General features: G+C 32.4%; 1 protein-coding gene across 1 annotated transcript in view; it reads right to left on the bottom strand.

The window, feature by feature from the left end:
* LOC123714268 overlaps positions 1–13216 on the bottom strand; it is a 49391-nt gene that overhangs the window by 21021 nt on the left and 15154 nt on the right. The window contains exon 2 of the mRNA XM_045668474.1: positions 5963–6006. The gene's annotated coding sequence lies outside the window, so the exon portion shown is untranslated. The remainder of the gene's footprint in view (positions 1–5962; positions 6007–13216) is intronic.

Genomic DNA, 13216 nt, shown 5'->3' with positions numbered 1-13216 from the left:
AATAGTGAAGTACCTAAAGAAGCTTTTAATAGACTTTTATTTAGTTAATTTTTCAACATTATGTTATAGTACATATATGTACAATTAGATAACATAAATTAAGGCAATGGGTAGCCTTATCCCTAACAAGCGAGCTCTTCCAGGCAACCCTAGTTAGCAAAAATAAATACTAAATTAAAAAAAAAATACAGATAACAATGTAGACTTACACAGTTACAAAACTAAATTAAAAAAATAAAAACTAAGAGCTAATCTTCAGACAAAGGAATCTGTTGTGATCCGAATGATCAGCGCTGTGAAAAGACGTGTTCACAGCATTATGCTGAGCCAGCGCCAGTTACAACCACAACACACACACACAATTAAAAAGTATATTCTTCCTTTTTTTACTTACCATATTTTTTTGTTATTTTTATTATTTGTTATATTATTGTTTTGTGTGTTTCGTTAGTAATAAATGTTATGTCTATGGCAATGCATATTCGAAAAATACATGAAAGAAAAGAAAAAAATCTAGTATACGTAAACAAGGATGTCTAATTGAAATAGCTTCTAGCCCTAGGATTCCCTGTGTCGTGGGCAGCTAGTCTTCCATTTGACATAAAAATTTAAGGTGCTTGACGTAATAATTGCTACATACCATTTGCAATTTTATAATGAAACTACAGTTGCACAAGAATACTTTCCGTTTCAGCATACGACAGGTTGAGATGTTGTTTAAGACTGTTAGTGAATGTATAAATTATAGTCATAAACGCCTGCCTCCGACATCAACCCTTAGATTTCACTTACCCCCAAGTTTTAATCATGGTAGTTGAATATGATTTACCTACCCCAGAGTGAGAGAGAATGCGAAAAAAGGGAGACAACAATTTCCTTCGCGAACAAATATTAAAAACTCAGTTTCTCAACTTTAATACTGAAATAACGATTTCGTGACCCGATGCATTTACGTAATAATCAACTTAAATACATTGTAATAAAGTTCAAAATTAAAGTACATTTAATGACGGAAGTATACTACAGCATAAAGGTTTTTGTATTGAATTTCGTGACATTTATCTTAAAGCAACAGATAAACGTGAACCAGTGTCTTATCGCTTGTTACTTTGTACAATAATGTTTTGTTCAAAAGGACACGTAATATTAAAAACGTGGACAAAAATGGCTCCGGGTAACACAGGTCGAACACACTAGCATAGATCCCCGATAGTTGTTCGGGGCTGATAAATACCACCTATAGTCTAGGTAAATTCTTAAGCCTAAAAAGCTTGTTATAAGCTTTATGATTAACCTTTTATATTAAATATTAGTTTCTTTATTGTTGTCGGTATATATATATAAATATCTATGCCGCTATTTTTTTCAATGACACGATATGGGACTTACCGATTTGATTTGATTGAGGCAAGAGTTTAATATGTTTGAAGTATTTCCTTTTTGCCATATACCTAAGACCATTTCCTAAACCTTTTGCTTAAGGCTACATGTATCAATCATTGGCCAATGTTTTCATGTGACATTTGACGTATAAAATACCACAGATTGTGATTGGATATCGCCTGTAGAAATGTCAAAGACAAGCTTTAATGAGTGACATGTGTTGGAAATGATATATACTCTTAGGGCACAGTTATTAACAACTAAATGAAGTTATATAAATGAGAAATATTTCCTATGTTTTTTATGTACGCGACACAAATTTTAATAAATGAATATTTGTTTAGTTCAGAATCAATTAGCTTGTTTGTGAACTTTAAAACAAATTATAATAAACATGAAATGTTTCATAAGTTAAATAATTACTTGACTAATTTAATTTTATTATGTACATAATTATTAAAGTTTTATCATCCCTATCCTATAGCCTTGAAGGAAAACATCTTGAAAAAAGTGGGATACCTTCGGTCCAAACAACTAAGACATGTGTCCGGCACAGAAGGCTCATCACCTACTTCCCTATTAAGAAAAATAACCACGAAATATTTGTAGATATCTGAGGCCTAAAGGTTGTAGCGCCACTCGACTTTCTCATTTACTTTTTTGGATAGTATTATTACATGAAGCTGTGGGGAGTCAATAAACAACAATTAAATGTCAGTCCAAAAACTTTGAAACTAGTTTCAAGTACTTTTACTTTCGTCTGCAGAGAATGTCTAGATTTTAACTTACACACTTAATTTCTTTAGAAAGTTCAATTGATATTGATAAATTAGATCAGTTTAAATTGCAATTGTTTACGATTTCATATCCCCGGATGCATCTGCGTAGTTTGTTATTATATCATAATTAATTAGCGCCTTGTCCTTTCGTGTAGCTATACTTTATTACACATATAGAAATAAATATAAACTACGGCATTCTCATGCAATATAAGCCCAAATATTTTCTTTTTAATGTCCTCTGCTTTGATACTTTGTATCTTCGTATCCGATCTTAATTTCAATATTAATATTTTGTACTGAGCTTGTATCTTTGTGACATCTGGTGCAGAACTGCGGCTACGACTTAGTATCGAAACATACTTTACACAGTTTAGCCACCGTTTTATAATAATTTAATAATAATTTCATATCGCTAATGAAATAAATTGAAATGGAAAAAAATATATTTTGTAACACAATGTCAAATTCATATTTTAGTTTACAAATCGCATGTTAGAACCGTTTTAATCATTTATCACGAGCAAGTACTTACCTTGAATCTTGACATGCATCTGTATTTCTCACGACATCACAAGGAAATCTGTGTCCTGGAACCTACAGCCTTCACGGCTCGATGTACAGGGAAATTAAAATTACAATAAAAGCAATGTACGTGACAAGACTCGTAATTGTTAACGATATGGTCCGCTATTTATACTTAAATACTGTCATTATATTTAAGTATATGTTAAAGATTATAATATTTATTATTGTATATAATTTTATTTATATTATCACGCCTTTTTCCCGATGGGGTAGGCAGAGAACATGGATCTCCACGTACTACAGTCCTGACATACCTCTCTTGAGTATTTTTAACTTGTCCCTTCTCTAGTACCTCCTGGATTTGGTCCAGATACGTACGACCCGAGGCCTAGTTAACCCGAATTCACCTTTTACGCTTCCTTGTATATCCTAATTAATTAGATTCTAATTTACTTTAAAATATATTTACAAAACGTAAAGTTTTAATGTCAAACCTTTTCAATATTTTTTTAATTTCTGTATAAAAACAAGTTTGAATTCCCATTAGTGAATATGAATTTTAAATTACAATTTGCTACCCTAACACAGATTATTACCACTTTAGTATTTAAATTTGATGTACCAGAGTTAATTAATTCTATACATGTGTTTAAATAATGAAATCAACTTTGTTACGGAAGTAAATACAACCTTGAAATAGGTCTTTTCGGAATTAATTGCGCGTAAAGCACAATTGTTTTGTTGACCTATATTTGTTGTTTAGGAACAATAATTGGCCTCCATTTGCACCAAGGACTATGTAAAAAACGGTTAAAATCGCGATTCTATACTTTGTGTATCAAAGAAATTTGTATATTTTTCATCGCTTTATAAATATCTTACAATTTATAAAAGTTTTGTTTACCTATGTGACACAAATATAAGGGAATATTAATTTTTTATATGCTGAATTTATACATTTAGAATGAAACATTATCGTTGAGTAACAAAGCCTACATTCATTAAAAAAAAACTCGTCGAATTGATATGAAAAATAGTTAAAGGTCTAATAAGAAATTGTATTATGTTTAACCAACATATATTGTAGAACCATCTCGGGACATCGTTTATACTGATATTATAATGATACTATACGCAAAAGTTTGTAAGAAATAAACTAAAGAAAACTACAAGGCCGATTTCAAAAATCCTTTTGGATCAAATGTTATGCCATAGGATAGGCCGTTAGTAATAGTAACATAATGAATGTCACTGTCAAAATTCACGACAAATTAAATATAATTACAACTTCACTGGATTTAAGCAAATATACAACCATTAGTTTTATTACTTAATATAAATTAACAATTTAGATTTCAAGAACAAAGTTTTTGAGGAAGCTCAGTTGAAACCGATAATGACCTTTTCGTAACCGGTTACAGAACTTGCTAAATTATAATACCTAACTTGGAAGACCAGACTGATATTATACAGCTTTGTTTAATATATTTAGTGTAAGTGATTTTTTTATTGAAAGACACGGCATTTAGAACATTTTTTACATTAAGAGCTTAGGCTGTCAAATTTACTTTAGCTTTTGTGGTCTGTGCGAAAAAAGTGTTACATTGCTACATACTTTTTATTGCCAGCGGCTAAAATTAGTACTACCGTCGTCGTTGGTAATCCAACAAGAAAAAATATTTTTATTCCTTGTATTATTAATAACAATAGCAAATTTTTAATTGTCGAACGGATCTGATAAGAGTCATTATTTTTAACTGTATTTTCTAGATACTAGTATACATTGTTTTATTAAGACATTTCAATAAATGATTAAGTTATTCTGCCCTTCATAATGGTTTTTATTTACTGGAAATACTAATATCTATGACAGTGACACTCTTACCGGCCAAGAATATACGTCATTATAATATTAAAATGATAATTCTTGTGAATAAATGTAATCACGCTTAGCAATTCTTTTTCGTCATACCCTATTTGAAATGTTTTAAATCTTTAAGATATTATTAAATGGTTTTTTTACCATAGAAATCATATATACACATACAACTCTACGGATGTTCTACTATTTATTATATACATAAAGATACTTATTAGGACCATAAGCTTTCTTTAAATTACTCATTTTAACCGGAAATTATATAAACTAAGTCGGATGTTAAATGTACCGGATATTCCTATAATACTTTTTATCTCTTGTCTATGTATTTTCGTTATTACATAATAAATGAACATTCTTTCGTAACAGTAAAAAATAAATCAACTTATTTTAGTTTAATATTTATCATATTTCAATATGAAAACCATGACTTTGTTGTTCGTATATTAAATTAAACACGGTTAAATTATTTATCAGATTTAATAATAAAACCGTGACTTTAGTGTTCATAAATTAAACACGGTTAAATATTAAAAACATGCCTTGGTATTTCGTTTGGATTATGACCATCGCAACGTCAAACCAACATTTATTGTTCAAACGATATTTCAAAGCCTCGTAGTGGTATTGCAGGTGTAAGATTTTGTAAATAAAACCACTATATATCCAAAAAGTTAAGTCATACCTATTGCCACAATGCCATACAATAAGACAAAATATTTTCTACGAAGGTTTATGACAATGCTGATGAGATAAGGCAAATTATAATAATTAATTACTGAATTGTTCTGTAGCAATTAGGTAGATTATGTAAGGACTAATTTTATCTTGCATTTCGATCAAGACATTGTTAGAACAGAAATTTAACCTACACTGTTTGAACATAAATTATCGTATTACGTAACATCTATATAAAGGAAATACCTATCATCAAAGTAGTACCTAAGTTAATAATACTACCTAGTTAGTGAATAATATTTCCTAGTAGCTCCATACTTATTAGTAGAATTTACTCCATAAGTTCATATGCGCTTGTCAGTGTCATAGTTGACTACCTCAGCGCTGCTACGCTATGGATAAAAATCAAAGCATGTGTTGGATTTTGACACAAACGGGAGACAGACTCATTTCTGAATTCTATTTGTATGAAGAACAAAGTGTTATTGAGATTATTCTATGGCTCTAACTAGCGTTAAAACAAAAAGTGCATAATTCAATATATTGTTAAACATTAATCGCATTGATCATCCTTACCTAACCGGGTTCTGGATATTATGAGTGTTTAATTCGTTTTCTTAATAAAATTGAAATAGCTATTAGGTAAATATCCAGTTTCAGTCTTTGAAAAATATCTCATGACACCGAAACGATTGCGTCTTAAACAAATACTTACAATTTTTATTTTGCAATGAAAACGTCCCTTGTGGATGCTGTGTTCTGAAAAGAAAAAGAAAGTTTTTAAATCTCATATTTAACACAGATGTAATTAAATCGTGTATGTAATGATGTCACTGAGAAAATAATAATACAAAGAAATATTAATTACGATTAAGGGTAATAAATAATAATAGTCACAGTCGACACTTAGCGGTATGTCTCCCGCCCAAATCCAGAATGTTTGAAAGCTGAGCGACCAATGGCGGATTCATTTAGTAAGGCTGGCATGACCAGTCCCCCTTTAGGAATTGAATATAAACAGATTCCGTATAAATCAAAATCCCCAAGTTTGCGCTTGATTGGAACCCGCAAGGAAAGCGGAAGTTTGGCCGTCCCAGGAAAACATGGCGCTGTACAGTTAGAGAGCCGGAAATCGAACGCGATGGAGACTCTCTGCCCCATCTAAGGGTTATAGGACATTAAGTAAGTAAATGAAAATGGGTCGCTTTATATTCCATTGCACAGTATAAACACATACTGGTGTGCTTATATCGTAGAGAAGTATATTCGTTTACTTTGACTCCTCCATGGAGGAGGGAGACAATAGATCCGCACTAGGTCTCAACTCTGAAAATCATCTTCGGACCTTATCTATATCATACTCGTATAGTGCGTATAAAAATAGGTCTCATTAATTAATACATTGGACAATATAAACACTGTCCGCCTTATATCGTAGGGGATTATATTGTGACAATTCAAACTTTGACCTTTGGATCCCTCCCTACGCGAACACTAAATCCCACCTTAGTCTCGACTCTGAAAATCATCTGCAAACCTTATATCTGAAGGTGAGTACAATCACTTTTAGTAGTGCAATTGTTTCGATTGTTTTTGTGTATAATATATACATAATTATTGTGCTCTTGTTTTATTGAATTTTAAAATGCCTAAACTTGGTAACAGAATAATGTTTATCAGAGAATGCACTAAAACATTGCATCGCGGGCTCCAAGCGATGCTTTGAACCGGTTTTAGTTTGCACAACTGTACCATACAAGGGTTACACGTCACAAAGCGATCTCAGTTATTATATTATATGTTTAATTTAATGTTTATGATATGTTCTACCTTCGTGGCCCAGTGATTGGTTTATAGTCCTTGTGCGTGCCAAGGCTGTTCACTAAGGCTTTCGTAGTTTTATAAACGTGGCGATTTCCTAAATTGTCGGAGTTCTCTCCTCACTCTCACTCTCCTCAACATATCTTTGTACGCGAGTGGTTTATACTCGTATAGAGTAAAAATAAAATCCTCTATCTATAGCAATCCGATGATCCCGAAACCGTACAGTCCTTGTTAATTCCTTTTAGTTCGCTTCCCTGTGAATCAACGTAGCCAAGCACAGAAGACTCATATCCCGACTATTCCTATACGATTATGTCTGTCCCGTTACAAGACTTGCAAGACGACAACACACTGGATAGCTTCCCTTTTTGCTTGTCTCATACAGAAGCTTTCTGAGATAAACTATTTCTCTAATAATCAGTATTCATTAGATATCTACAACTCTCCAGACTCCATTGATCAGGGCATCTCCAAATAAATAATGGCAATCGAGCGAAGTTCTCTAAACATATACAAAGGAGATAGAGTTCGATATACATAAGAAAAGGAGAAGGATATAGAACGTTTCAAAGGGTAATTTAGGGAAAATTAGATAAAGTTTAACAATAGGCTTTTATTATCATAGACATGATTACGAATAATACAATTATTTCATTTTACCTGTTTATAACTAAGATTATTACAGAATTTCATAAATTGTAATAGAATTATTACTATCATTGTTATCGTTATTATATATTTTTGTTATTAATGGCTTCGAATATCTTCGAATCAACCGTGGTAGGGACAAGAAAAAGCTGGCGCGTAACGGAAAAATGTGACGCGTAATGGAATAATATGACGTGTAACCGAAAAATGGGACGGTAATTTTTTTACTTAACCACTTTATAACTATATATAACTTATATTATTTAAAAACGCCGAGAAAGAAGTTTCACTACAAAAATGGGAAATGGGAACGCTGGACATTCCTCTTAAAACGCTACGATATATAGAATCCCGACTTGATTCTATGAATATTTGATACAGTCTATAATTTATAGTCCGGCAAACTTAAGTTCAGCACTGACGCATTCGCTGAGTCACGTTGCATTTTTAAGTTTGTAACTCGATGACACATCTTTAGTTATAATTGAAAGTACCGAGTACTATGCGATTCAATTATTATATTTTATATACAATTTATAATTCTCTTTAAAAATAGATTTTCACAATATATTTTAAAATTATTATAATAGAGAAATTAATACTAGACTACATTTATTTGAAACGAAAAGTTTATATACATTTCAGCGATTTTATAAGTTTTACTTGCATATACTTGTCTCGAGTAGGCCGCATTTCATTTAACAAGCTGGAATTAAACGTCGATCTAGTTCTCATTAAAAATCTTGTTTTCACATCCTAATAACCTTACCAAGTCAAAACCCGAAGGTTGCACTGCAACTGAGAATACGCATATTATGTAATAAAATTTTTATTGCTCGAACCGCGGGAGCGTTATTTGTCAAATCGAGCAAATATGCGTATAAACATTTAAGGATGCTTTAGCGATATTAAACCGGAAGTTTAATACACTTGACCCATTTTTACTATCCACCCCTTTGGAAATCAGGTCACAACAGGTCACAAAGGGTGACTACAGTAGGAGTGCCGATGCGTGGGTCAACAATAAACAAAAGAGCAGCAGACGTACTACTCTAAAACAGTTCTTAACAAGTTAAAGAAAATCTGTTGGAATTTACACCTTTTCGGACAGTAACAGTTGGAAGTATATATTTATTATAAGTATATATAAGAAAACGTGTCCATACTAAGACAGTTACAGGTTAAAAATCGTCTTTCGAGACTTTGTTACCAATGCATTCTGTTTTTTTGGAGATTTAACACGCAGAGATCCAGAACGTCTTGAGAAACTCATCGTGACTGCCAGTGTGGAAGGCAGCGGACCTCGAGGCCGATCCCTTAGTCACTGGTCGATGTAGATAAGGCACTTACAAGTCTTACCAAAGGCAGAGGCTTGCTTAAGACAGGGAAGAGTGGAGGGAGTTGTGCGGCGCCACTAACACGACCTTCAGAAATGAAGATTATGTTAGTGGTAAGTTTAAGTAAGGATTAAGTAACGTGCTAAAATAAAAACTTCTTTAACGAATATAAAATAATTGATTATATACTGTAATAATAATAATACTATACATAACTCAAGTCGAGTGTTTTAATCAAGTCCTCAGTAAGACAGTAGAACGATCTCGAAACTTGTTCTCAAATTGCGACAATTCCTTTTAAAGAATGCTTTAAAAAGTTTAGTTTAAATGTAATTAAGTTTTTAATTGTCTATGCCCTTAACTAATCTATATACATATAAGTATTTAAAAATGTTTCATTCCCTTTGCATGACAACTCATTCCGAGTTGTCATGCAATTGTCTTTAGCAAGAGTTCGGAAAGAACTCTGAACTTGTCTAACTGACATTGCGTTAATTCGCGTTTTATTCTCAAAATGTTTTTAATCGTCTAATCTGTAGTTAAATCTCATTTTCGACAATGCGTATTAATTAGAAGCACTACAGAAAGTGAATTGATGTGGGGTGTTGCGCATGAGTCGTTCAATGAACATTCCGATTTCTATCAACTGATATCTAGGTATTGTGTTACGATACTAAATCTTAGTTTCTTGTTTCGCTTCTTTATATTTCAAGGTCCGGCAATCTCTTTAATGCTTAAAAAGTTACTATGACCCTCAAATTGATTTCTACTTGTCTGCACTGTAGAATACATGAAAATACTGTTAATAATATTAATCATAAATTAATGTATCCATAAAAAAGAAGTTATATTCGTTACGGCAAGGATAAAGCAGAAATTTAAACAAGATAAAAAAACTGTGTTCACTTGGCTTAGGATCGTGTGCAAGAGTGTACCAGGATGAGTCGATCCTGGGCTAAAATAAAAAGTCACCAAAATAAGGCCTGCTCGAACTGGCTCCATCTCTCTAATTTCTTTAAGCTCACCCCACCATGCAGGAAGGCAACCTCTTTTTCTTTTTTCTGGTGGCCCTTTCTACCTTGTTACCCTATTTCTCTAACTGCTATTGGTCATGCTCGCAAAAAATAAAACCAGCGTTTACTAACATTTACGAGTATTACTATTATTAGCAGATTGCATTTGTTTATCCCTCATCCTCCTTTATGTGGGTCTTACTTGGTTACTAACATCCAGAATCACGACTTGGAAAAATTTATAACTCCCGTGTCTACAGTGTAATAAATGTATTTTTAATTTAACACGCAGGAGATGCACCTAATGTTAACTGATACCGGCGCCCATGGACACTCTCAACGCCAGAGAGCTCGCGAGTGCGTTTCCGGCCTTTTAAGATTGTCTTACATTTAATTGTTTCAGGCATTGAATGAGCATTCGTTATTTATTTATTTACACTTACCTTAAGCATACATAAAAATAGGATAAGTTATTAGACAACGGGCTGTCTTATAACCAAACGATTCCTTTCATGTAACCCTAGTGGGAAAACAAAAAAGCAACATCTATCTACCGGGAAAGTGCAAGAATTAAATAAATAATTAACAAAATAACAGTAGATACCAACTGAAACTAAACTTAACTAAAATAAAAATATTATTGCGTAGTTATATATACTTCGAGAACAGAAAAGTACAATAATTTTAACCGCGATAAACAAAAGAAAATCAACACTAAGTTATAAACAATATTATCAACTTAATTAAGATACAATCTATAAGTTTTTCAACAGACTTATTAATGAATAGAAAGTTAGAACAATTACTTAGAAATCAATTATATTAGCGTTACGTTTTGGGTGCTGAGAAAGGTGCTAAATTATAACTGAAATTTAATATTTAACAAGTTTTCGTTGTATTAAATAAAAGTGTACGGGCTTGGGCGATCGTACCAATGGCCTGTCCTGTGTACGCATTCCACACTCGCTTGCACGATGCAGAAAACAGTATGAGGAACTCAGCATGCTTCAGAACTAATAAATGACACTCTCTTGCAAAAAAGGGTGATCACTATCACTTATGCCTATTAAGAAAATTTTTTTTTTTACAAAATTTAGACAATCACTTGATACGAACAATCAGATTTACGTGCATACAAAAATGTGAAAGCTGTGCCATCCATACAACATGCCGACATCACTGGCGGAGTCAAGTCAAATCAACAAAATCAGGAATTGAATTATCGGTACTAAGTTCTAATTCAACTTTTTGCCGAATCCAGAGAACCTTTCTTGACGTGTTCTGTACAATGACATTATGGTAGCGACATAACCTAATGGAGAGTTTCAGCCTCATGAAATAGAAATTTGAAGCCAAAATAATACGTTGGAGCGCCAATGTTATAATAATAACAGGGGTGAAACGATAGCGTGTTTCGTTTGTGTTAAAAGAATCGCACTCCTTTTACTGGAATTGGTCATGACCACATCACAAGCGAACCCCGTACATCATTAATGAACTTGACCATATCAAAAACAATCCTGTCCTGAATATACAACAAATGTTTAAAATTTGCAGACGAAACAAAAAACTAACATTAATTCGGAGAAATTACTTATTAACACTTCGTTACATTACAATATAAAAGACATTGAACATAATTAAATCAAAAGGAGGCCAACTGGCGGCCAGCTTTCGAGCGATCTCTTCCAGGCAACCACTGTGAGTAAATAAAAAAAAATGTATTAATTTACATAAGATAGGCAAGAAGTGTAAAAATACATGTTATACACAGTTATTAATATTAAGACCAAACTAAACAGGAACAAAAAAAACAAACTAAACTAAAAAGATGATACATTAAAAATAAAGAGTAAAAACACGATAATTTAAGATGAGTCTCACGTTAGTTATTATTTTTACTATTATTATATTACTTATAAAAAAAACAACTATATAGATAGGCACTAACAAATAATATAACTTTTGTCGGTTCACTCAACGGACAATAATTCGTTCAATTATACACTGAATCAGAATATGTGGCCTTTTCCGAAGGTGAGTCCTAGCTGTGGGCTCATGAAGTAACAGCGGACAATGTCGCCTTCTGACATACCTATCAGGAACAATGTTCCTGCTAAGAATAGTATAATAAAGAAGAAAAGCTGAGGTACTGTAGTACTGCCAAATTATTGTCCTCGTCATTTATTTATTTTAACAATTTTATGAAGTACATTCGTGACTCGGCGTACTCTCACGCTCTGGCAAGTTGATTGTAGCCCACAGAACCAAGAATAAATAAGGCCGGATACATGGAGTGGGTAAAAACGCCGTTCATCCTTATATAGATGTAGCTCAAAAAAATATTTTGCACCCGCTGCAACACCACAATCGCGGAATAATTCTCTATACGACTTCTCACCAATCCATCAAATAGATCTCTCACAGTAGTGATATTCGTGAAATCCTTTGCAACAACAACTCAAGTTTCTTTATATACCTTCGCAATTTTATTTCTATCAACATTTTATCTAATAAAAGTTAAAATGCCTTGAACTTATCTTTTATTTTAAGGTGTAAGCTACAATGTTGCAACAAGAACCGATAAAAATATAAGACCTGATTTCCAGCTGTCGGCTCGTTTACTAAGAAACACTTCTAGTGCACCTACAAACAAAACCTGTTGCGCTTATCGAGTAAACATTTTTTTTCAATAATTTATAAGGTTAATATTCTACACGGTAAAATCACCCTGCAACTACAAGTTTCTGTAGATAAGTTGTGAGGATAATGGGTGGTATTTTTTACAGGAACAGTGGATAGAAAAATGAGAGGACAACCACCAAAAACCTGGGAAGAAGAAGTATAAAAGAGAAGAAAGATTGGAAAACGGTAACGAATATGAGATGTCGTGTACTAATAAATATAACTTAAATTTGTTACAGGCTATTTTTAAGGCTAAAGGATATGGAATATAATAATTATTCAATTTTGTAACCTATTTAAAGGCGATATATTTTTACCTACGATGTTTAATTTAAACAATAAATGTTAGTAAACTTTAAGATGTTTTAAATTAATATAAAGATTTTGATAATTTTAAATTCATATATTCATGACAATATGGTTGTGACAAAATTGATCTAACGCACATTAGAGTCCCCGTGT

The sequence above is a fragment of the Pieris brassicae genome, chromosome 9 (assembly GCF_905147105.1).
Source record: "Pieris brassicae chromosome 9, ilPieBrab1.1, whole genome shotgun sequence".
Classification (NCBI taxonomy): domain Eukaryota; kingdom Metazoa; phylum Arthropoda; class Insecta; order Lepidoptera; family Pieridae; genus Pieris; species Pieris brassicae.
This window is presented reverse-complemented; position numbering and strand designations above follow the sequence as displayed.